The sequence below is a fragment of the Chelonoidis abingdonii genome, chromosome 7, assembly GCF_003597395.2.
Source record: "Chelonoidis abingdonii isolate Lonesome George chromosome 7, CheloAbing_2.0, whole genome shotgun sequence".
Classification (NCBI taxonomy): Eukaryota; Metazoa; Chordata; order Testudines; family Testudinidae; genus Chelonoidis; species Chelonoidis abingdonii.
Genome location: NC_133775.1, coordinates 31043536 through 31070232, shown reverse-complemented (window position 1 = coordinate 31070232; position 26697 = coordinate 31043536). Strand labels below are relative to the sequence as shown.

The following is a 26697-nucleotide window of genomic DNA, read 5'->3' as shown; positions in this document are numbered from 1 at the left end:
CATTAAATGCCCAATAAAGAACCACTTAAGCCAACAATGAACTTGAAGATGCCAAACCACATCTAAGCTTTCCCAGGAAAGTGGCTTGGCAGGTAAAAACTGAGTCATGCAAGGACATGTGACTTGCCCATGTGACTCCAAAACTCCATCTTGGACCTGGACTTTGCATAGGAGAGAGGAGGGGGTCTCCACCCACAACAGAAAGTCTATTTAAACCCCTGGGAGACCCCTCCATTTTGTCTTCAGCTGGCTGAAGAGAGAACCTCTCCACCCCCAAGGATACCTGAAAGAAACTGGAACAAAGGACAGTAACTACAGGGGGTGTGAGTAATTGCTAGACCCAGACTAGCAGGAGACTAGTCTGTAAAAGGAAGCTTACTGGAACTGGTGAGGTTTTATTTGTATTCAGTTTTTTGCACATAGACTTGCGTGTTCTATTTTATTTTACTTGGTAATTCACTTTGTTCTGTCTGTTACTACTTGAAACCACTTAAATCCTACTTTTTGTATTTAATAAAATCACATTTTACTTATTAATTAACCCAGAGTATCTATTAATACATGGGGAGAGGGGGCAAACAGATGTGCATATCTCTCTATCAGCATTATAGAGGGCGAACAATTTAAGAGTTTATCCTGTACAAGCTTTACATAGGGTAAAACTGATTTATTTGGATTTTAGACCCCATTGGGAGTTGGGCGTCTGAATGTTAAAGACAGGTCAGGTTAAACCTAGGGGTAGTGGGTCAGACTGTGTTGGAGCGGACGGGCATGTCTGGCTCAGCAAGACAGGGTGCTGGAGTCCTAAGCTGCCAGGGCAGGAAAGCAGGGGCAGAAGTAGGCTTGGCACATCAGTTGGCAGTTCCCAAGGGGGTTTCTGTGATCCAACCTGTCACACTATTCATTCCCTCTGAAGCATCTGTTGCAGGCCACTCTTGGAAGACAGGATACTGGGCTAGATGGATCATTGGTCTGACCCAGTATGGTCATTCTTATGCTCTTAACAAGAGCTCTATACATTTGTAGAGAAGCTAAGTAGTCCATGAACAATGCTATGTTAGTCGCTGGGCATGATTCAGATAAAGTGCAGAACTGGGTCCATAGCAGAGATTTAACAAAGTGAGGGATGAGTTGTTAAGTTACAGAGAGCACAACCCAAGAGCTGTGATAGAAATAGGAGGAGGGGAAAACTCAGTACTACTAGCCTCAATTATTTTGAAGAAATCGTTGCTGAGTTGAGATAGATCATGAGAAGTGTCAGGAAAGCTGGGAATCAAAATGTTATCTATTGTTTAGAAGAGAACCAGTCAGGGTATTTTCCTTTTTATTGATAACGGTGTTAAGTAAGATGCTCTGGAAGACAAGATGACTTGTTTACAGCATTTCATACAGGAGTGGCTGAACGTTCTGTGTTATTTCTGCCTACCTCTGTCTATAAGTCCCTTTTGAATAGCTAATTGTGAAAATTTTTAATTCTTTGTTTCACTGGCTATTTCATTTCATTGCTAATATAACAGACCACAAAAATTCCCACAGCCATTTCCAAATATCGCTTTATACTTCAATTTTAAGATCAGCCACTGGCAGTGCAATAGTTATGATTACTTTAGTGACTACTAAAATTACTACTATAGAACAGTAACTGATTAATAATGTGAAAAAAAAATGAAACTCAGACCTGAATAGATTATTCAGAAATATTTCCACTTCCTGATGAAATTCCACTGAATGCATCAATAAGGCCATTGGAGTCAACTGTATCTGTGGCATAAAACCTTAAGCCTCCTGAAATGTGATGGTTAAAATAATCAGAATAGTCATTTACTGTAAAATAGTAGGTTTTTCTTATGTGCCTTATTCTAGTTTGACTGTTGCTATAAAGCACAGTGTTAATTTGATAAATTAAATCTTGTTCCTTTACTATCCTTTGTTCATGGGAGAGGAAGGGAACCACTAGTGCTGGGTAAATCAATTAATAGAAACACTTAAAGAGTTCCTGCAAAAAGCTAGTCTGACCTGGGAAATGATATCATCTGTTCACATTTTAACTCCATCTCGCTTGGTCACGTCTAACACTTCATCCAGCACACTGTGCTGATTCACTTACAGGCTGTTCTTGGTAAATCTGGACTTCCAGCCATGCACTACCTGTAAAGTGCAATCCATTCTGAAAGACACCTCTGTAAAAATAACATTGTAGCATTCCATGATTATTGCTTCTCAATGACTCAGATCAAATCTGCTTTGTTTACCAGTTAAAGGTTTGGGCCACTTTCATATGTGCTTAGTATCCAATGGGAATTTCTGCTGCTCAATGTCCTTGGAAATCTGGCATTTGTTTCAAACAGTGAGTCCTGGCCACTGAGACTGGGCTCTGAAAGATCAGCTGGGTTCTTTCTGGCTCACACATCAGTCATTAGCACTAAAGATTCTGTGATCAGAACTTAGTGAACTATTCTGTTAGAGTACACAAACCAGAACTGAATTCAGGTTGTTCTCTCACAACCATGTTGGCCGTACAGTGTTAACAAGAGTAAAAAGCAGTACAATCTTACTGAAGTCCCTGAAGCAAGCAGATGTGACTCTGAATACACAAAAGGCGCATCTCTGTTGACTAAGGAGGTGCAATTTATACATAATCACTATTCGGAGTAAAGTTACAGTCTAAATCAACACATGGAATTCCCATTGGTAGGTGCCCTGTACTGCAGCATCACCCAGCACCAGAGGTGAAAGTAAGCTGGTATGGCATACTGGCAAGAGCCAGTTTGCTGTACTGGGGCAGTCTGGCTTCCCCAGTGGGCAATTTAAAGGGCCTGGGGCTCCCAGCAGGGGCTGGAGTCTCAGGCCCTTTAAATTGCCACCAGAGACCCACTGCTGGAGCTCTGGGGTAGGGCTGCGGGGCTCTGGGAGCTATTTTAAAAGTCCAGGGCTCCCACTGCTTCTACTGCCCCAGCCCTTTAAAGAGCAGCAGGAGCCCCACCGCCACTACTCCAGGGCTCTGGTGGCTCTTTAAAGGGTTGGGGCAGGCGGTAGAAACAGGGGAGCCCCGGGACCTTTAAATAGCCCCTGGAGCCCAGGGTTAGTGGGGGGCTCCAGCTGTCTCTGCCACCCTGGTCCTTTAAATAGCTGCAGGAGCCCTGCTGCTTCCCCAGGGCTCCAGCTATTTACAGGGCTGAGCGTATCTTTCTGTTTAGAGAAACATCCTGCAGTAATATAATTATCAAACGTTGCTATTTAGCAAGGTGTTAGCAGGTTACAATTTTTTTAAGCAAGGACAGATAAAGATAATAATTGCTCCCAATATTGTTGTGTTTATTTAGGTGAAAATAAACATTCTGTAAAAATGACTGGAATTAGGTGACTAAATTTGCTTTCTTCTCATATTACAAGCTGTAAACCACTCTAGTTTTACATTTCATGCTTCAGGTATGCAAGCCAAAAGCCAGGTTAGTTTAGGAAGTTACTCACCTGTCATATTTGAAAATTGTTCTAGTTCTGGAGCAGCATTTGGCCCCAAGGCAATGGTGTGAATGATCGATCCACTGTTTTTCACCTGTGTAAGGCAACTGCTCATACTCCCATCCTCTCCATCTGTCAGCAGTACAATTTCAGAACCATAGAGATTAGAGTATTTTTGTTTAATGACCTAAATTGATAAGAGAATTTCAAGTATTAGCAATAGGACTTTATTGTAAATGTTATCTGCCCTAGTACAGGTACACAACAATTTTCCTTGATGTATATGTGTGCAAGTGTAAGGCAAAATCCTTTCCTTACAAGTGTGAATTGTGCGGGAGGTGGAGGCTGTGTTATGTGGCAATGCCTGAATTGATGGTGTCTGAATTATCCTGCCTGTACAGAGCAGGATGGTTCAGGGGAGAGGTGTCTACGGATAACATATTTCTTACATTTCTTCCAAGAAGTTGTAATGTGTGCCCCCACTCCAGGTCCTGCTGCCAATGACAGCATATGCACAGGGCATCTTCCAAAAGCTTAAGGCTAAGGAAAGCTAGCATGAACGCAGTTCTGTTCTGGATAGTGGCTTGAGAAATCACAGACTATCACGCTGCCATTTTTACATAACCACGTTTCAGAATGAAACCATGCTTAAACCAATGTTAAAATAAACAAAATTTGCAATTTTTTATAAGACTTTATATGATTTTGATCTTCTGCAAGATGACTTGAGATTCCTGCAAAGCATTCTTGTAAGATTGTCTCAATGCAATCTTAATTTTTTTCTAGTATAAACATCACAGGGCCTTGTAAATTTCTTAAGCCTTGCACCTGCTTCTATTGAACCAAATAGATTGAGCTTCCTAAGTCTCTCACTATAAAGCACATTTTCCAAACCTTGAATCGTTCTTGTAACTCTATTCTGAATCCCTTCCTGTTTCCCCAACATCCTCCCTGAAGTGTGGACACCAGAATCAATCCCTGGATTCCAGTAATAGTCTCAGTACTGCTGTACACGGAGGTGAAATCACCTCTCTGCTACTCATTATTCTCTCCTTATACATCCAAGGATCACATTAGCTCTCTTAGCTATATCACTGTACTCAGAGCTCATGTTCAGCTGGATATCCACCATGATCCCTAATTCCATTTCAGTGTCACTGCATTCCAGGACACATTCCCCCCAATGTTCTCCTTCACCTCAAATCCTTTGTGTACTCCTTCGCAGATTTTAGTTCCTCCACCAGCAGTTGTAGGCAGGTATGTGATAAGATCCTGGCGTACATTCTCAGTGACTATTTGTTGTAGATTAATTTTAATTTGTGCTGTAGAATGGAATGTGACAATTCCAACCCAGGAACCTGTTTCGATAATCTGTAGCAGGAATATTTCTGCAGCTTGGTAGAGACGTTTAATGCGGTTATTCTGCAGGTGAAGAAAGGGACATACTTAGAACAGTCAAGGCTTTACAGCAGAGACAGCAAAAAGCAAGAATACAGCAATTACTGATGTTTATTTTGTACCAAAAAATGGAAATGTACCTGCCATAGAGTAGATGAGAGATTTGGAGGGAATATATGGGTAGTTGTTTAACTTTTCCAATATCTGAGTACTCCAAACTACCTGATGATAGCCCCGGCCATATTCTTTCCAGACTAGTGGAGAGATGTGCCATGTTTGGCTATCATGAAAATGTATCTACCGCCAGGAGATATATAACAGTGTGAGCCAAACAGCATTCTAATAATGTGATCTCATGCTCACAAATAAGATTTTGTGTCACATAATTTGTTCGCAATTCTGAATCTTCAGCCATTTACCTAATCAACCTACTTATGCATTAGGAAAGCCCCTGCATTTTACATATTTACTGGCACTTTGAAAATTTGTTAATTTTCATGAGAGAACGTATTTTAAATGTAAATCTTTCAACAGATTGCTGAAAACCAGATAGAAAAACTTCCCAGGGTAAATTTTCTCTTCTCTATAAAACCAGCTGTCATCATTCTTGATCTTTTTAAGATTAGGGGTTGGGCCCATTTCTATCTTTTTATCTCTGGAAATCTAGGTGCAGACCTCAGTTAACTACTTGTTTGCCTTTTCATGGCTTTGGGGTGAATTTGACAGTAAAGAGAGTAAAATACTCATAGTATTAATCTACATAAGCTTTTCCAGACTGCTCTTTCACTGTACCTCCACATCTGCTATTCCAATCTGAAGCCTCTCCAGAGGAAGGAATGCCAGTTGTGTCAAAAAATTTGGTTGTGTGATGGGGACAGATAATCATTAGAGAGTACCACTTTCACCTGTGATCCAGAATCTGAAGTATTATCTCTAGAGAGAAAAGATTGGTGCATTTACATCCTGTGTCTCTCAGTTCCCAGCTGGGTGATTTCATAGCATATGTCACATATGATAGACATATATCCTGTCATAACTTCACTAGATAATTTGGGCAAATTGTCAATCTTTGCTGAAGATCAGTTTCAGGAACGGAATTGTATTGGTGTGGTACGTCAGGAAGATGATCTGTTGGCACAGCAATATAGGGCAGTGCTTTTCAAACTGCGGGTCGCAACCCAATACTGGGTCACGGAATGTAAGGCACTGGGTCGTGGCAGCTCTGGTCAGCACTGCTGACTGGGCCATTAAAAGTCCCATGGGCATTGCTACCTGCCTAAGGCAGGCTAGTCCCTACCTGTTCTGACACTGTGCTGCACCCCGGAAGCAGCCAGCAGCAAATCTGGCTCCTAGGCAGGGAGGCCATGGGGCTCTGCGCACTGCCCCCACCCCAAGCACTGGCTCCGCAATCCCATTAGCTGGGAACCAGCCAATGGAAGCTGGGGATGGGGAGGGGTGCCTGTGGGCAAGAGCTGTACAGAGCCACTTGTGCACCTCCACCTAGGAGCCGGACCTGCGGCTGGCTGCTTCCAGGGCACACCACAGTCTGCGGTGCCAGGACAGGCAGGAAGCCTGCCTTAGCACCCCCCACTGCATGCTGATCGGGAACTGCCCAAGGTAAGTCTGCACCCCAACCCCCAGCCATGAGCCCACCTCAAACCCAGAGCCCCCTCCTGCACCCCAAACCCCACATCTCTCACCCCACGGCAGAGCCTGTGCCCCCAGCCCAGAGCCCTGACCCCCCCTGCAAACCAACCCCCTGTCCCATTTCTGTTGGGTCACAGGCATCAACAATTTTCTTCAACTGGGTTGTCAGGAAAAAAGTTTGAAAACCATTGATGTAGGGGATGATAACACAGGGTATACCTGCACTGTAACTGTTTTCAGCCAGTGTTTAATGCTTTACTTTCAAGAACACTGAATTCCATTCTGCTCAACTGTAGCTCATCACAAGATGCATGTGGCAAAGTACCTTCTCCTCCTCAGCAGGCTCATTCCTTTTTAGCCTTGGAGACACAGACTTGGGCAAAGCAAACCTTTCTAGGTAGCACATGGTCTGGCTGATCCTTCCCTCAGTAAGTCCCTTGTGCTTGTTTTCTCCCCTTCTGGGGACAGGGCACAGCCATCCTTGCTGGAAGAGATCAGAGCCTTGCTGCACCTAATTTGTTGGCAGCTTCCCTACTTCTCTCACTCTCCTCCCCCTGCTTCCAGGCCAGGGAGAGTTTAAAAAGGTCTCCAGCAGTTGGAGCCAGCTGAACCTAATTAGTTCCCTGGTAACCTCTGTTCCAGCCAAACCTTATTTCCCCCTGGTTATTTCTCCTCAGTGGATTAGGAGAGGTCTTTTAACCCCTGGGACTAATTATTACCCCTCCCTTTGTAGCCATTTGTCCTGGGTTTGCCACAATGCACCACTTACTTGAGATCCATATCTTTCTTTGTCACAAAATCAATGAAGTTAGTATTTGATATTGACAAATACTGAACTACAAAACTGAACTCATATAAAACATTATATCATATCCTATAGGTCAGTGGTCCCCTAACTTTTCTCTCGCTCTCCTCCTTTACCAGTAATAGAATATGTCTGTGTCCCCTCGGGCCACAAGCGGACCCACGGCCACCGGACAGGAGCCCAGGGCCCAGGGACAGAGCAGGGCTGAGTGGCTTTCCCTCCCTGCCCCCTCATGGGGGCTGGCCCAGCCCTCACCCCAGACATTCCTCTGTGTCCCTGCAGTGGGGACACGCCCCACAGTTTGGGGACCACTGCTGTAGGCCAAAGAAATAGATATATGCCAGTTTAAGCACCCTCCTGTAAATTGTGATCAAATTCATTATTGTGGATCTTTATCAAATATTTTAAGACATCTGCTCAACCTGCTTTAGCCTCATAGATGTCTTTGTGAAAGAGAAGATAAATCCCATGCACCATCCTTGGCAAATTCCTTACCATATACCAAGGATTTTTCCAACAGACTTTATCAAAACATCATCATTTGGCTCCTCAGTGGAGTTGTGTTGATTGTTGAACTGAAGACTCAAAATATTTATTTTTTAAAGAAAGCTACAGTAATACACTTTATACTACATAATAATATAGTAGAACCTCAGAGTTACTAACACCTTGGGTATGGAGGTTTGTAACTCTGAAAAATTCATAACTCTGAACAAAACGTTATGGTTATTCTTTCAAAAGTTTACTACTGAACAATGTCTTAATACAGCTTTGAAATTTTACTATGCAGAAGAAAAATGCTTCTTTCCCTTTATTTTCTAGTAGTTTACATTTAATATAGTACTGTACTGTATTTGCTTTTTCTGTCTCTGCTGTTGCCTGATTGTGTACTTCCAGTTCTAAATAACGCTTGTGGTTGGCTGGTCAGTAACTCGTCATAACTCTGAGATTCTAAAGTGTATATGGAATACATGATAGTATGGTACAGTTTTAACCAGCATGAGTTGGGGATACTAATGTTGTTCCTTGATGATGAAATTTTGAGTGACTAGGCAAGCCGTTCGAAAGAAAGGGTGATAAAACCACATCAATATATATTCAGTATGACAGAAAAAAAAGTATTCTTGAATGTTTGAAGAGGTGTTTCAATTTTTTTTATATTGGGACTATTTTTTATCCTTCTACCTTTAAAGCCAGGTGCCTTTTTTATCATTATTCACTCCATACAGGGCTTATAAAGATTTCTAAAAATTACATATTTTTTTTTCAGACATAAAATATCTTGTCCTCCCAGAGAAATATCAGTGGGAAGGTCCTATTTCTAGCCTTGAAGATCTGTGAAATGTCAAACTTAAACGCTGTAATGTTTTTTGAGAACAGATGTTGTCACTGGCTCAGGATTGAATGTTTGAAACAAAAATAAGGGATGAAGAAATTCTATATATTGAGGAAAGAATACAACATATATTGATATAAAAATAGCTCTTGGAAGCTGGGTAGTGGTTTGGAATGTAAGACTAAAACCTGGGTAGGTGGATTTATAGGAAGAATGCAGCTGAAGATTGTAAAGGTACAGGATAAATAAACCGCAAAAATGTGACCAACTTATCACATGGCTATCACTTCTACATGTTATGATATTTATACATATGAACAGACAGCTTATTCAGGGAGGTTATATTGGATTTACTATAAGATTGATAAAGTTGAGGCCCAAAACAGATTGAGAGTCTCTTTAAGGGCTCATGTTACCTACAGGGGCCTCTGCAAGATGAAAATTGTGCTAAATTTAGTACAAGTTTTAATGCCTCTGGTTAATCCAGCATCACTTCATGACAACCCAAATTCTTGACTCATTAGGATGAATGATTATGAGAGAAAGTATTTCATTTTTATTTTGCTATACACAGCGACTCTCATATTTATTTTGAAAATAACTTCGGAGTCACATAGCATGAAACGTGCATTTATGATATATTTTCTGTTTTGGGGAACTACAGTGATTCTGACATTCTGGAGCTGAAGCTAAAAAAAGAGCAGTAGTTATATTTTGTAAGGAAAGAGAGACCAAGTCTGTCATATCATTTTTAGCAATTTTGATGAGTTTCCTTTTACCAATCCCTAAATATGTATAATGGGAGAAATAGTGGCATCAATTTTTCTAAAATAATAAACATGATTGCTGAAATATTGACTGAAGAAAATATTGTAATATATACACACCACATTGTTTTATAACTGCCTAACAATTTCTAAGCATTTCTGCTAAAAAAAAAAAAGAATGTATATGTTTATTCTTACCCCAGCCATGCTCCCAGAAACATCAAGTACTAGACAGACTACTCGGTCTTTGGTCTGCAGCAATGAGAAGGAGGTCTCAAATGGAGGACTTGCGCTATTTATTGGAGAGGTGTTACTGAAGTCAGGAGAGTTCATAATTACTTCCCAGGTGCTGTGGTAGTTACACATTTTGTTCTGCAGATTTGTAGCCTTTTCATTATGAGTACTTTGATCACAGAACTCAACCACCTTAAAAAAAAGCCAATTGAAAGAGGAGAAAAATTACTGAAAAAATAAGCATACACATGTAGTAGCAAATCCCAGTCTACTATTGTTCTATTGCTCACGACAACCACAAATACAGAAATTCTTCTCCCACTCTAAAGGCTACAGACCATATAATCTATGTCCTGTGCCCTGGACGAAGTCAAAGAATCTGTCTCAGGGTTTACACTGAGCATAGCGCTGCAGCTCAGGTGGCCATACCCACATTAGCTTTAGTCCAGCTAGTGTGGCTACAGATAGCACCAAAGATTTGGCAGCATGGGCTGTACAAGCTCACTGAGAACCCTGGATATATACTCACATTGCTAGCCTGCACCAGTGTCCATGCCACCATGTTGTTGCTGCTATTTTTAGCCACACTAGCTAGATTAAAGCTAACATGGAGATGCCTACCTGAACTTCAATCATTTTTCGGATTGCACTGTAGACACACAGTGTGAGGATGCCCTGGCAGTGCAGACATCATCAATAAAGTTCACAGTCATGTAGTTACTATGGAATCCCAGAACTTTTATACATATAAGGATCCCAACTCACCTGGGACACAACACACTCTGCCAGTGCAAAATCATGCAGGAAGAGAAAAGTTTGCAAAACAAAAGCCCTCTCATCTTCATAGCTGGCAGGAATACTTTTAGAGAGGATGAATAGCTCGCTGTGTCTTTCCCCCCTTGCTACTCCCAGCAGGACAGAATTTAGCCCACAGAATATTTTCGGAGCTCCAGAAGTAAAGTGTGGAGCACCTCTAGCAAGTGGCTCAACAAGCTCAATTTTCATTCATTTTAGTGGGAGTTGAAGATGCTTACAACTTAGCAGGATTGGGCCTGTCACAAAAAGGTAAGCCCACTCAGTGTTGCAACCAAAAATGCCTCCTGACAGGGTAACTTTATTTTTACCAGACCCAAAAGGGAGCAAAATTAGCCACAATGTCAGGCTACATTTCTGTACACCTGTGATGGGACAGATAGGCCCCACACTGTCAATGAAAGAGTTAATGAGAGCCTATGGACACAGTTGGCCCCATCCCACTACACCAGCAGCAAATGTCAGGCATGGAGAGAGGAGCTAAACGGAAACTTAGCTAAACTCAGGGCTTCCCAGGAAGGAGAGCAGAACTCCTTCTCCAGAAAGAAGTCTGGTTGCAGACCAGAGGCTAAGCCAGCTTGCTGGCCTGACAAGCTCCTGCTAGAAGGGACAACCAGATGCTGGGGGATCAGCAGAAGCATGGACTGTTTGGAGCCAAGCCTTGAATAGAAGCATTCGGTCCCATGCAAAGTTCATTGGACAACTCTGTTTTGAGTTGTATTTTTGTTGTTGTTGTTGTTCCTGATTCCTTTGGAAGGGGTAGGACTGAGCTGTGCCTTTGCAGGAGGACAAAATCAGTGCTACCTTGGACCTCATATACACAGCACCATACCAGTGGAGACCAGCAGCTAGGTGAGTCATGCTCTAAGGGGCAACAAAGGGGTACCATGGAGGCAGCCCTTGAAGAACAAACTTGAGGGAGAATGCAGGCACACATCTAGCACTGGGGGAAGGGAAGAGGTCAGGACTTAAAGAAGAGACTCCACAGCAGTATGGACCTGGAGCAACTACTGAAATAAATGGCGGAGTAGCACATCCACCAATAGCAGCCGCAACTGACTTGAGACTTAGCTGCTCAGCAGCAGCAATAACAACAGCTGATGCAACAGGGCGTGACCTCACTGCAGCCTCCCACATTGGCCGGACTTCCACCATGGGTCTGGTGGACACTGACCTTGCCGTGGCCCTGGTGCCAGTCAGATTCATGAAGATGGAGACTGAAGATGATCCAGTGATTTTTCTTGAAATTTTTCAGTGGGTGGCTGTGGAGCATGGTGGCCATCAGAGCACTGAGCAGTCTTACCCGTCACCAACTTGACCAGAACAGAACCACAGACTGCCCATTGTGGGCTAAACCCAGTGATAGCATGGGATTATGCCTCCGATAGCAAGGTTTATGCCTGAGGCAAAGTGGCCATTTTAGACTCATTGGATCTATCTGAGGACTTGGCCCTGCATGATGGCACAGAAACTATAGGACTTGTGCTGGTGGTGGCTAAAACCTGAGACAAGGACAGTGGTTCAAGTGGCTGAAATGGTTTCCCTTGAACAATTTACTGGACTTAGTACGAGAAATGTGGGAGGAGCAGGGTCCCTAAGCTGCAAATATTGTGCAGTACGTCCTTGCTCTTCGCGAGAGACTAGAAGCTTTAGGCACCTTTGAAAGGGAGAACCTCCTGAATGCCGAGTGCCCAAGAGACTGCCTACAACAAAAGTTCAGAGAGTCAAAACCTTGGGCCCATTGGCAGGGCCCTTACAAAAATATTTGCCATGTAAATTATGAAATGAGACAGCCTGATAAAAGAAAAACAAAACAAATTTTTGGTGTCTGTGACAGTGCTGGGAATGAACAGCTGAGCCAGTGCTCTGGATGCTTAAACACTAATTAATTCCCCCCAGAGTGGATCTGATGGGGCCTAATTAGTGGATAAGAATGGGTTAGGGAAGGACTAGTGAGCAAATTGACCCATTAATAAAGGTGGCAAAAGGTAGGACAGGAAGGCGGTACAGGGAAGAAAGCAGCAGGCTGGCAGAGCCTGAATCAGGAAGGATCTCTGGGTAGAGAGATCTCTTCCCTTTCCTCTTACTGACAGAAATGAGAAACTGAAACCATATATAATTATGGCATCTGGATGAGTAAGGTGGTGGGAGAAGCAAATGTAAATAAACCTCACTGGGGTGTTTGACATTTGACACCTCCTAGGTAGTGTAGACAGAGCAGAAGTCAGGAGTAGGATGTTGCCCTGTCACAATCTCAATCTCTTAAAGCCACGTGACCCTTCTGCCTGACAGCAACAATGGCCAGGTCAAAATCTAGGGATTCATCTTCACATTTCAAAACAACTATCTCAAGCCCCCATCAACTAATCTGGGAAAACCAAACACCATCCCTGGTGCCTCGAAGAAGCACTACTTTCCCATGCACAAGCACTGAGTCTGTGTATAACTAAAGAAAATTTATTAAAAAGGAGAGGGAACACAGCATTACCTTGGGAAAAGACTGCAACATGTAAAAGCATGTAAGCCATGAGTAAACACCCACCCCACAGTACACTGGGCAGTGACCTTTGTCTCTGTTGCCTTAAGGTATGAACAGAAAAAAGATCTTTCAACTGAGTCTTTAAACACAGGAGAGGGGAGGGTTAAATGGTCGTAAAGATGCTTTAAACATAGTCCACACCATCAAGTAGTAATACCTGTCCCTACTCGTCCCCTCTTCACTTAAATTTGGCATCCATACCACCTGCACAGAGAGTGAGATTGATTTTACGGTGATCTCCTCAAACAGGACATGCTGCCCTTTATTCATACAATAAGGAAAACAAAGTGAATTTTAACCCAAAGCAGACAAGACTGATTACTTTGGCAAAGCAGCTCTGTCTGCTGAATGCCATGGCAGTGTAGGTGCGTCTATGCAAATAAACACTGCTCCTGAAGTCTTTTCCCCCAGTTCATCACCAAATGGCAGGGTAGAGTTCATTCAGATCCCAGCTTACACCAGCTACCCTCCAAAACCAGAGTTAGGGCCACAGGCAGCCAACATGTTGGCTCTTGGGATGGTCTGTGCCATGGACAATCAAACGCTGGAACAAAAGGTCTAAGCCCAACAACTGGTACTCTCCATACCGTGTTTTCTGACCAACTGAGTAAGAACTATTACACTTCCTACCACATCCAAACTAAGGCTGAACAGCCTCTTGCATAGAAGATGAGGGAGATCATGAAGCAGAAACTCCAGTACATGCTGGACCTTGGGGGAGGGGGGTGACAGAAGAGACCCATAGACTGGAAAAGTCCAAGCATGTTGGTTCTTAAACCCTATGGACCACAAAATTTTGCACTGATATTTAGAAAAGTCTATGCACCTCAAAGTTTGATGCATATTCCAAGCCACACATTGACAAGCTACTAGATCGGTTGGGTGAGGCCAAATATATTACCCCTTGGATCTCACAAAAGTATACTGGAAAATCCCACTCACTCTGGAGTGCTGAGTAAAAACAGCCTTTGTCAGCTCCTATGCCCTATATCAGTTCCAGGTTCTGTTATTTAGCCTACAGGGGGCTCCATCAATGTTTCAACAGCTAATGGACCAGTCCCCCTAGTCCCACAGTGGTTATGCTCTGTTCTCCCTCGATAATGTCATGGTCTATAGCTGGAAAGACTTCCTGAAGCACATGGTTGCTGTAATCTGGTCCCTCAGAGTGGACAGACTAATGGTGAACTCTGCAAAGTGCTGTACAGTCAAAGACAAAACTACTTTCCTGGGGTACACCATGAGGAAGGGCCAGGTACAATCTCTGGTAGACAAGGTCCAGACCTTGAGGGACTGTCCACTCCAACCAAAATAAGCAAATGCACCAGTTTTGGAGGCTGACAGGATACTACTACCAGTTTGTACCGGGGTTCTTATCTATAGAGGCCTTTCTCAGAAATCTCAAGAACAGCAGCCTAAGAAAGATCCATTGGATGGAAGCCTGTGAGAAGGTCTTTCAGCTCCTAAAGGGTAACCTCTGAAGGGAGCCCATTTTATACAGACTGGATTTCACTGAGGAATTTCTCCTACACACCGATGCTTCTGAAGCTGGACCAGGGGCTGTCTTGTCTCAGATAGCTGATGGTGAGGAATATCCCATCCTGAGTTACAAGTTGTTCCCAAGAAGGCCACTCCATTATAGAAAAAGAGGACTTAGCTGTGAAATGGGACATGGAGGCACTCCAATATTACCTTCTTGGCAATTAATTCACCCTGGTCATGGATCATGCACCTCTCCTATGACTCCATGCCATGAAGGACATCAACTCCCGACTCATATGGTGATATCTGTCTCTTCAGATCTTCTCCTTCTGTGTCCAGCATAGGACTGGGTTGCTCACTGAAATACAGACTTTTTCTCTCAGTAGAGGGGAGCTGGCAGGGGAGAGCAGTGCCCTAAGTAAGACTTGGGTGGGGTGATAAGCAAAGAGGTCTCATGCTGGTAATGAGAAGGTTGATGAGAGCCTGTCTATCCAGTTGGCCCCACCTCATGGTACCTTAAGCAAATATCAGCCATTGGGAGGGAAGGACTGGAAATGTTGGTCTTGAAAGCAGAGGGGAAGTTTTTTGGGCCGAGTGATGGGTAGAAAGAGGATTGGAACTGTGAGTAAAGAAAATACCGCCTGTTGTTTGATTCCTGGTATCTTAAGAGTAACAGGACTTTGTGTATATTCTTTGTTAACAAACAGGATTGCATCAAAGAAATACTTTACTCCATCATCAGTTTCTCCTAATGGAAACAACCTACAAGACACTGGCTATCCACTTGGGTCAAAAAGCAGTAACAGTACTTACAGAAGGGAGGCTCTGCATATACATTATAGATGCTGGGGCATTTTGTGTTTTATCTGGTACAAATTTACATCCAGCTTCATACAGCTTTGTCTGTTCATCATATTTGCATTCTCTTGTCGTGCAGCTGTTTCCTGTGCAGCTTTGAACTATGTATTTCCCAGTGATACTAGCTGAACATCTAAAGGGGAGATAAGATAGAAAAAGGTTTAGCTAACAAGCTGCATATAATCAACAAATAATAATAATTTGTTATTTATTATTTAAATCATGAAAGGCTCAAAGTCTCCAGTCAGCACTGGGATTGTATTGTATTAGCCATTGCACAAACAAAAATTTAGACACTATCTCTGCCCCCAAAGCAGGAGCGTTGCCAGCTTTTTTGCCTCCCTAGGTGGCGGAAGGTCCCACCCCCGAAATTCCACCCCCAACAGAGGCAGCAGAAGGTCCTGCCCCCAAAATGCTGCCCCCGACAGAGGCGGTGAAAGGTCTGGCCACCGCGGTCGCTGCCTCCCAAATGTTAGCGCCCTAGGCGACTGCCTAGGTCACCTAATGGGTTGTGCCGGCCCTGCCTCGAAAAGTTTACAATGTAATGTACAAGTGGCCGGAATAATAAAATACTGGTAGACTTTTTTTTCCAGAGGCATCTTCAAGAAATTACCTATAGGTTGTGCATCAAACACCATCTGTGTAAACAATAACAATGAAAGTGCCTCTACTATTCCATCAATATGCTTCAATCCAGACATGAAAGATACTCTCCAGAGGTGAACTGGTATTACATTTTCCATGCCCATTCAATCACTGTCTTTGTGACACAGATTTAGGAGCCTAGAGGTGATCACTAAGTTACTAGTTATTCCCCCCCTGGAATGTACTTGACTGAAGACAAGTCTACACTACAGCACTATATGGGAGTAGCTGCACAGCTGCAGCATGTCTGATGAAGTCGTGCTATGCAGAGGGAGAGCGCTTTCCCATCAGCATAATTACTCCACCTCGGTAAGAAGTGGAAGGTATGTGAGCAGGAGAGCATCTCCCATCAACATAGCACCAGAGTGGACAGCATGAAGCTTGCATCGCTTGGAGGGGGAAGCTTTCTTGACTTAGGCTGTAATGTAGACCTGTGGTGTAGACATGGGGCTGATGTGCTAATGAGAGCAATCAATAAACTGGAATAAAATTGGAATAAACTGTCTAGGGAGATTGTGGAATCTCCATCTCTGGAGATATTTAAGAGTAGCTTAGATAAATGTCTATCAGGGATGGTCTAAACAGTATTTGGTCCTGCCATGAGGGCAGGGGACTGGACTCAATGATCTCTCAAGGTCCCTTCCAGTCCTAGAGTCTATGAATCTATGAAAATAAACCCAGCAGCTGGGAGCAGTTAAAAGGCAAGAAGGAAGTGCAAGAGGGAGGATGCCAGGAGATACAGGGGCACATGATGAGGAGATCTTTTCCCTCTGCCACCCCAGAGAGTGGGTTATGGGGAAGTTTGTGTACATGGGTATGTTGCTGCCCAAGACTGTATTGAGGAACTGGTGGAGGGGACCTCATAAATAACACACTGATGCTTATAAACCTGGAAAGTGTCCAGCTGGTTTGTGGTGGTTGAAGGGCTGAGTAGGGAGCCCTGTCACAGTCTCCTTCAGTGGTGACTGCCAATTAGAGTACCAATTGCAGTAGAGGAGTTTGGTGATATTGATACTTGTCCATTAGGAATTGGACAGAAAATACCAATTCCTTTCACAATGGCCAACAAGTGATTGGCTATGGTAATGAGTTTTAGGCAAGACCAAACTGGTTCCAATTCAGACCAGTGCCTGAGAAGTGAAAAGTTGTGTATCCCATCTCCAACCCTCTGAGATATCCAGTCTCACTCTGCTTTTTGTTTCTCATTGACAGAGTTGTACATTTAGAAAAAAACCAAACCTTAGATACGCAGAATCTGAAGAACATTGTCATAAGATAGTAACAGCTTTGAAGTGCGGGTAATAATGGGTGTGTGCCTTGACCATGTCCCTTTTTAATATTTAAAATAAAACTAAACATGAACTAGTAAGAATGTTCTGGAACTTCAAGGATCACTTCCCCAAGGAACTTGAGAAAACATTCTTATTTACTACATGCTAACTGCTGTTTGATAAAGACATAGTAAATCAAAATGTAGAGAAAGGGGACTCAAATCTGTAATTGCATCTAAATTAAAAGCTTTACTTTTTATACTATTTGTATAGAAAGTGTGATGGATTATAGTGACTGCAATTCAATGAGACTGATCTGTGGGGAGCAATATTGTTAGTTAAACATTACTGTATAAGCTTCTTTTTTAATCCTCTGAACAACAACTAGCCAAGACTCTTTGCATGGGCTCAAAGTACAGACTGAAGACAGAAGACCATTATGTGCCAAATTTCACTGAACTATTTAAAATGTCATCAACTGAAGACAAAATATAAAATACACTGGTACCTTGTTGCTTCAACACTTGCTTTTCCAGATCTACAGACACATAGAAAGGTGCATCATTATTGTAGTCATCAAACACCCCCCAACGAAGATGGGCCCATTCATGGACAAAAACTTTGGCTGTGGAAGAGCAGGAGCATATGTGAATTCTAAATACAACACTTTAAAGTTTACTTTAAATTCCTGTAAGTCATTTAAACAAATTTAGGGCAGAATCCTGCAATGAGCTCTGCTTGGATGGACCCCTGCACCCACACAGCACTCACTGAGGGATCTGACTTTAAACTCAAACAAATCACTGTGTTCAGATTAACCCTTCCAGAGTATTAACAGACCTGGGTAAAGATCTGACACCTCTGTTTGCAGACAGTAGCTTCTGTCTATTCCTGGTATCAAGCAAGGTGCTTCATGTTACCCATGCCTTTTAAAATAATAATTCTTGGCTCTTATATAACACAAGGGAAAAGGTGTACTGTATATTAGAAAACCATAGAGAAGTTAGTTTAACTTCAGCTCTGGGTAAAACTAAGAATTACTTAGATAGTTGCAGTCAGATACAGTGTAAAAGGTTAGACAACCAGAATACTTTTGCAGAAACCAAACTATCTCACCAGGACAATCTAACCAGGCGTTGGTAAAGCCATTGATATGGAGAATGTATATAATGTTGTCTAACTAAATCTTTCAATTAGAGATAGGCCAAGGAAGCAGAGCTCAGATCAGATTAAATTTAAGACAGAATTCAAGGGTTGAGTTCAGTGCTTCCCCAGGCTAGAATTTGTATTTATATTTGACTTTACTGGAGTCCAGTGAATAGTTCTAAGGAGATTTTTGTCCCCAAATGCCAGAAATCTGATGAGAAAGACTGTGAGGTGAGATTTCCACCCTTTTAGGCCAAACACCTCTACATTTTTTATCCAATCTAATGCAGGTTCATTTTCAGTTTGAATCTAAATAACCTTGCACATTTACCAGGGTTCAGATTTGAAGGGCTGGTTTTGATCCAGCTCACATAAATAATTGATTCTAATTGGGTATGGAACAGAGATAAATAAATTGGACAGTATATTGGTTAATGGACACAGGAGAAAGTCGTTAATAACAGCAGGTTGCACTGCACAAAACTCAGGGGTCTATATTGGGGCTTTTTTATTTGCTTATTAATGGCCTCACATAGGCAATGCCCGTGGAGTCAAAAAATATGCAGATAAAATTAAAATGGAAATATTGTTAATTCCTTGTGACGGTACACTTTCAAGAAGCATAGTTGGGAAAATGTGACTTTCAGAAGCTCCAATAAAAACCTTCACGTCCTCAGAGCAGGATCCGCTCATGAGAGTTTGGTCTATTCTAGAATCCTCTGGGACTGGTTTTACCTTCATGTTCCCCAGGTTACACCCACTGCAACTCTCAGATTAGCTAACTGGACTGTAGTGTTAGGACATATGGTATTTCCAAGTCACGGCAATAATTTGAGAGGAAAAATAACCTTCATTTACTGTAAACATATGAGCCAAAATGTTCAAAAGAGACTGGTCATTTTAGGTGCCCCCCATTTCTGAGTGCCAATTTAAGACTCATCCAGGGAGCCTGATGTTCAACACTGTGTGAAAAAAACAGGTTCTTTTAAAGCATCGCAGGTTGGGCAACCAAAAACTGAGATATCCCAAATTACTAGTCACTTTGGAACATCTTGCCCATTGCATATTTATAACAACAAAAGCAGAAAATTAAGGTCCAGTAGATGGTGCTACCTTGTGATCCATAGATGTTATACAAATTGTCATTTAACAAGAAATCTGGAGTGAAATGAATGTATCGTCCCTTTTCCCCACATCTTCCATACTGCAGCGTGTAGGGATCATCTCCGTATTTCAAGAAAGGATTAGCCACGATAACATCTGCCTGAAAATAAAATGGTCCTTGTTTAAAGAGCATCAGGAAATGGAGCGTGGCAGATGATTCTGTTGAACGGGCTCATCCTGCAGCAATCACTCCCAGTGATTGTTTCCCTGGATAAGATTGCAGGACTGGGCAATAGAGGGCAATACAAATTCTAAAAAGAGCAATTTATATTTCTACATTACTGAAAAAATGTAGGGCTTGTCTACATGGTGCGGTAACATGCATTATATGGGGGTGATTTCTAAAGTGCAGCACTACGTTAAAGTGCACCAGGGAACATTTAGTACACACCAGCAGGATCTACAAGGACCAATTAATGAGCAACACATTAGTGTGTTTTAGAAATCATGCCTCCATAGTGTGCATTACTCCACTCTGTAGACAAGACCCTGTGTCTTACGTTTATGAACGCAACAAATACTTTTGGTTTGTAAAGAGCGCTCTAAAAAGGAAATGAAGGGTGGCAGATGATTCTATTGAATGGGCTCATCCTGCAGCTTTTACTCACGGAACACTCCTGTTGATTGTTTCCCTGGGTAAGGACTGCAGGACTGGGTACTAGAGGGCAATACAAATTCTAAAAATAGCAATTTGTATTCCCTCATATTGGAAAAACTTAGGGCTTGTCTACGCGGTACAGGGGGGTCATTTCTAAAATGCAGCACTACGTTAAAGTGCACCAGGGAACACTAAGTGCACACCAGCAGAGTCTACAAGAACTAATTACTGAGCAACACAGTAGTGTGGTTTAGAAATCATACCTTGTCATAAACAGATAGTTAAGGGTTAATGTCTCTTTTACATGTAAAGGGTTAACCAGCTCAGTGAACCTGGCTGACACCTGACCAAAGGACCAATCGAGGGACAACATACTTTCAAATCTTGGCGGAAGGAAGTCTTTTTGCTTTTTGGGTTGTTCTTTGTTCTCTCTTGGAGTTAAGAGGGGCCAGACATGCAACTAGATTTCTCCAATCTTTTTGAAACAGTCTCTCATGTTCAAAAATAGTAAGTACTAGATAGAAGGCAGATTAGTCTTTATGTTTGTTTTCTTTATTTGCAAATGTGTATTTTGCTGGAAGGATATTTTACCTCTGTTTGCTGTAACTTGTATCTTAAGCTAGGGGGAGGGAGTCCCTCTAGTCTATATAATATAAGCTTAACCTGTAAACTTTCCATTCTGATTTTACAGAGATAATTTTTTACTTTTTTCCTCTTAATTAAAAGCTTTCTTTTTAAGAATTGATTGATTTTTTTCCTTGTGTAAGACAAGGGGATTGAGTCTGAACTCACCAGGGAGTGGTGGGGGGAGAGAAGGTAGGGAAAAGGTTAATTCCTCTCTGTTTTAGGATCCAAGGAATTTGGATCAGTGATCTCTCAGGGAAAGTCTGGGAGGGAGAAAGAAGGAGGGGGAATGGTTTATTTCTCTCTGTTTTAAGACCCAAGGGATTTGGGTCTTGGGTTCCCCAGGGAAGATTTTGGGGGGACAGAAAGTGTACCAAATACTATATTTTAGTTGGTGGCAGCGTTATCAGATCTAAGCTAGTAATTAAGTTTAGAGGGGTACATGCAGGTCCCCACTTTCTGGATGCTAAAGTTCAAAGTGGGAATAAGACCTTGACATACCTCCATAGTGTGCATTACTCCACCTTGTAGACAAGACTCTATGTATTAACCATATGAACACAACAAATACTTTTGGTTTGCAATGAGTGCTCTAAGTCTTACCTTATCATATTACTCTGTTTTTACACTTAAATACTCAGGTTTTGGCACCAATGCAAAGGAATTATAATTTTTACAGTCTTGAAAAAAAATCTCTGTTTTGTAGCATTGAATAAGTAAGTAGAAGCCTCTTTGACCATGGCCTGGTAGGGAAAGAAAAGAAAAGTTTTATGAATTAAATATTGAATGGTAGAGGCAATGAGTAGTTTAGCCTTGCTGGGAAACAAGGGTACATAAAGTAACACTCAGTATGTGAAGACATAGAAAGAAACCAACCTTGGCCAAGGGAAGGGCTGGGACAGATTATTTCCCTCATGGAGCAATGGGGTAGGCTACAGCTAAGGAACTGCCCAGCTACTCAAATGCACACACCCCTCTGGAGTGCAAACCCAAAATTATACTATCTTGCATTGCACAGTGATCTGTACAGTATAAGCTCATGAAATTTGCCCCATCCCTTGATGTGGAGAAAGATATGCAACAGCTTTCTGCCCCAAGTTATGACTCCCACACACTGGTTTTAGACAAAGCAAAAATAAAGTTTATTAACTACAAAAGATAGATTTTAAGTGATTATAAGGGAGAGCAAACAGATCATATTAGATTACCTAGCAAACAAACAAAACAAGCAAACTAAGCTTAATATACTAAAGAGATTGGATATGAGCAGCAAATTCTCATCCTAAATGATGATAGGTTAGGGGTTTGTTACAGGAGGGGGTGGGTGAGATTCTGTGGCCTATGTTGTGCAGGAAGTCAGAATAGATGACCATAATGGTCCCTTCTGACCGTAAGTCTATGAATCTATGATTCAAGCAGGCTGCAGATATTCTTAAGGGGCTAGCTGCACTTCCTTACAGCTTAAAAACATCAGGTGTTCCTTTCACAGGCTAAAAATCCCTTTAGCCTGGGTCCAGCACTTTCCCCCAGTTCAGTCCTTGTTCCTTAGCTCTTTCCAGGAATCTCTTTGGGTGGGGAGTCAGTGAAGAACCACAGTGATGTCACTCCCCTACCTTAAATAGCTTTTGTATATGGCCGGGAACCCTTTGTCTCAAAGCTTGATTTCCATGCCAGTCAGTGGAAAAACACCGGTATTCCAGGATGGAGTCCAGTACCAGGTGATCTGGTTACATGCCCATGTAGTGCCACAGCAGCCATTGCTTGGAGGCTGTTTGTAGTGTCCTCAGGAAGGAGCCCCCACCCCCTCCTGGGAGATAAATGTCTTCTAAGGCCTATTGTTTTCTCCTAATGGTCCTTTAACCTGAATGGGCCCTTCCCAGTCAGCCATCTAGGCCTTGGCTACACCGGTGCTTTACAGCGCTGCAACTTTCTCGCTCAGAGGTGTGAAAAAAACATCCCCCTGAGCACTGCAAGATACAGCGCTGTAAAGCACCAGTGTAAAGAGGGCCGCAGTGCTGGGAGCACGGCTCCCAGCGCTGCAAGCTAATTCCCATGAGGAGGTGGAGTACGTGCAGCGCTGGGAGAGCTGTCTCCCAGCGCTAGCGCTGCGACCACACTCGCACTTCAAAGAGCTGCCGTGGCAGCGCTCCCACGGCAGCACTTTGAAGTTTCGAGTGTAGCCAAGCCCCTAGACTGACAGTCTTCTGCCTAGTGTATGTTCCCCAAGTGTAAACACATTTGTAATACAGATATATAGTCAATATTCCTAACTTAAGATACAAAAATTATATATGCATACAAATAGGATAATCATATTCAGAAAATCTTAACCTTTCCAATATTTCTCAAGGCCTATCTTGCCTAAACTACATCAGAATTATGCCATAATCATATAATAATATCACTGTGAAGAATATGAGGTGAGGTATCACAGTATGCATAAGTGACTTTGTGTAGAAAGTAGGTATGCAATCGATTTGCACTGGCACATTTGAGCATGTGCAAATGGAGGCTAAGTAAGGTACTTCACTGTAGGACTTCTTCCATCATAAGCAGGGTGACTAAATTCAACAGGAAAGTCCAGGTTCTATCCGCTAAGCCCAGCATCCTAGATGATTATACAGTTTTGTCCCAGTATAATCAGCCATGCTGCAAGGAACTGAGTAAAAGGAGAAGCACAATTTGAGTCTTTATATAAATAAAAGTCCACAAAACACTAGCTGCAAAGTAAAGTCAGTGAAAACTTGCATAAGGTCTGTATAGCTTTAACAATTATGAATCATATTTGCTTGGCAAGCTAAAGGAAGCCTAAAATCCAATGGGATAAACATAAAAGAATAAAAAGGGAGAAAGTACAGGAGTGTCATTCTGACTAGGAAAGAAAAAAAAATCTTCCTCATCGGAGCTGATTCTAAAAATTCACCCTCAAAGACAGACATATGCAACAACTTGTGCTGAAAGCTGATATTACCTAACCAGACAAATATTTTGCATTTCTCTTTTAGACTGTTATAGTTTGGTGATACAATGGAAGAGGGAAACATTGATTTATGCATGTTACGGATACTAATGTTTATTTGGTATCTAATGTCAAAAGATTCACAAATCTGTGAAAAGCAAGATGCTTAAAAGGACATAACTTGTTAAAGTCCAATAAGTGATCTGTCTTAGAATTGTTATAATGTGGTGAACATGACAAAATCTTGAATGTCATAGTAACACAACAATAACTGCAGTCTTCTGGATTCTAAAAAGCAATAGGCCAGATTCTGTCTAGATTATTCCTGCACAGACAACTCATAACTTTTTGAGTCTTAGCTTGTGTAATATCTTTTATCATTCTGTTGGGGGATGAGATGATGGGTTTGTTCCTCTTTAGAACAACCAGTGATTGCCCCTAAACCTGTGGCTCTCCCAAATCAGCGTGGATCTTGAGAAATCTCTGAAGACCAGTGCCATGTACAGAGGCTTGGCCCTCCTGTGCTGGTGCCTATGGCAGCTCAGCTCTGCAGTTATGCTGTATGTGCTCCCTTTTCTAATATGAAAGGGAGCTTTTGGCCCTATGTTCAGGGGTGAAAGTAATATTAAATTCTTACCGGTACAGGGGTCCGCCTCCCCCAGCCAGCCCATCTGCGCTGCCTGGTCCCCACTGCCCAGAGCTCCAGCAGCGATTTAAAAGGGCCTGGGGGGGGGGGGCACACAGTGGCCAGGAGCCCCGGGCCCTTTTAAATCGTTGGCCCTGGAGCAGCTGCCTTTTGCCCCACCTGTTGGTGGCCTGAGGGGGGGGGGGGCAAAAGAGGCAATGATGTTAAAGTGATGCCGTGGCAAAGATGGGGCAGTTGATGCAATTGCAATGATCTATGGCTTCTGGAATGGTCTCTAGGGGCCATTGGCAGCTAGTGCAATTACACCAGGAGACTGGCTCAGTGCTGAGCAGTCTCAAGGGCAGGGAATTCAAAGATGGCTCAAAGCCACTTTTCTACAAACACTCTTTCCTGAATTGCATTGAGTACTTCTCTGCTGGAGCCCATTATTAGACCTTCAGTGCCTTTGACAGGCAGGAAGTGCACTGTGGTTCAGAATTTGCTAATATGACAGTGCATTAGAGAAGGTTAGCTTGGCATGAAAATGACTCCATTACCACGTGTCCATGCATATCTTATTTTTCTTGCTGGCCATAGACAGTCAAGTGGCCCCATCTGGCTGGTGAATTTAGGATTGGGCCTCTCCGATTTTTGATTAGTCTGGAGATGTGTGTGATGGATGAGCAAGGGAGGGGCCCCAGTCTGGAAATGCATGTAAAGGGAGTGGGGGAGGGGGTGAGGAAGGCCCTAGTCTGGAGACGCAAGTGATGGGTGGGCTGGCTGTGTGCGTGATGGGTGGGTGGGTGGGTGGCGGGCCCTAGTCTGGAGATGCATGTGACAGTTGGGCAGGGGGTATATGTGATGGGCTGACAAGGGGGGCCCTAGCCCAGAGCAGTGTGGGATGGGCAGATGAGGGGGGCCCTAGCCTGGAGCGGTGTGTGCCAGGGGGGACGGGGGGGGGCCGTACCCTGGAGCGGTGTGTGAAGAGAGCACGAGGGGGGCCCTAGGCTGTACGTGTGTGTGATGGGTGGAGGGGGGGGCCTAGCCCGGAGCAGTGTGTGATGGGTGGACGAGGGAGGCCCTAGCCCAGAGCGGTGTGTGCCGCCGGGAGGACAACAGAGGCCCTAGCCCAGAGCAGTGTGTGCCGGGGGGACAAGGGGGGCCCTAGCCTGGAGCAGTGTGTGAGGAGCAGAGGAGGGGTGCCCTAGCCTGGAGTGTTGTCTGCTGGGAGGGGTTGAGGGGGGGCCCTAGCCCGGAGCGGTGTGTGCTGGGGGGACAAGGGAGGCCCTAGCCCGGAGCGGTGTGTGCTGGGAGGGGTTGAGGGGGGCCGTAGCCCAGAGCAGCGTGTGAGGGGCAGAGGAGGGGGGCCCTAGCCCGGAGCGGTGTGTGCTGGAAGGGGTTAGGGGGGGCCCTAGCCCGGAGCGGTGTGTGAGGGGCAGAGGAGGGGGGCCCTAGCCTGGAGTGGTGTGTGCTGGAAGGGGTTAGGGGGGCCCTAGCCCGGAGCGGTGTGTGAGGGGCAGAGGAGGGGGGCCCTAGCCTGGAGTGGTGTGTGCTGGAAGGGGTTAGGGGGGGCCCTAGCCCGGAGCGGTGTGTGAAAAGAGGACGAGGGGGGGCCCTAGGCTGTACGTGTGTGTGACGGGCGGACGAGGGGGCCGCCTAGCCCGCAGCGGTGTGTGCCGGGGGGGGCGGAATGAGAGGGGCCCTAGCCTGGAGCGGTGTGTGAAAAGAGGACGAGGGGGGCCCTAGGCTGTACGTGTGTGTGACGGGCGGGGCTGGCCCGCAGCGGTGTGTGACGGGCGGACGCGAGGAGGAGGGTGTAGCCTGCACGTGTGTGTGACTGGCCCTGCTCCCGGTGGGTGACGGGGACTCGGGAGGACGAAGCCCGGCTCTGGCTGGGGCGCTCGGGACCAGGCTCCGCGGGGCTAAGGCGCTGCTCTCACGGTCACCAGCAGCAACCGCCGGCCGCCCCCTGCCCCTGCTGGCCGCGTGGGGGGCGCGGTGGGGTGAGAACCGCCCCGTGTGGTTTCGGGGCGGGCGGGGAGCGGGAGCCGCCCTGAGCTCTTCCCGGGCCGGTCAGGGCGGGGGGCGGCAGGTGCCTCTGGTCTCTCCCCAGCGCGGGGGTTAAATCCCGCCTGGAGCCGCTGCCCGGGCCGGTATAACACCAACTCCTGCACCAGGCAGTAGCCAGTCCTCAGCAGTAGCCAACATGGTCACGTTCGCGTGACGGAAACCGCATCTAGCTGCCAAAGAGGAGGGCTGCTCTGCCTGCCGTCACCCCGGCACCGCTCGGCCCCCCATGGCAGCGGGCTCCGCCCCTGAGCGCCGGG

At 44.2% G+C, this 26697-nt stretch overlaps 1 pseudogene; it reads right to left on the bottom strand.

Moving 5' to 3' along the window:
* Nucleotides 1-21526, bottom strand: part of LOC116824169 (calcium-activated chloride channel regulator 1-like) — a 32140-nt pseudogene extending 10614 nt beyond the window's left edge.
* Nucleotides 21527-26697: the final 5171 nt, after the last annotated feature.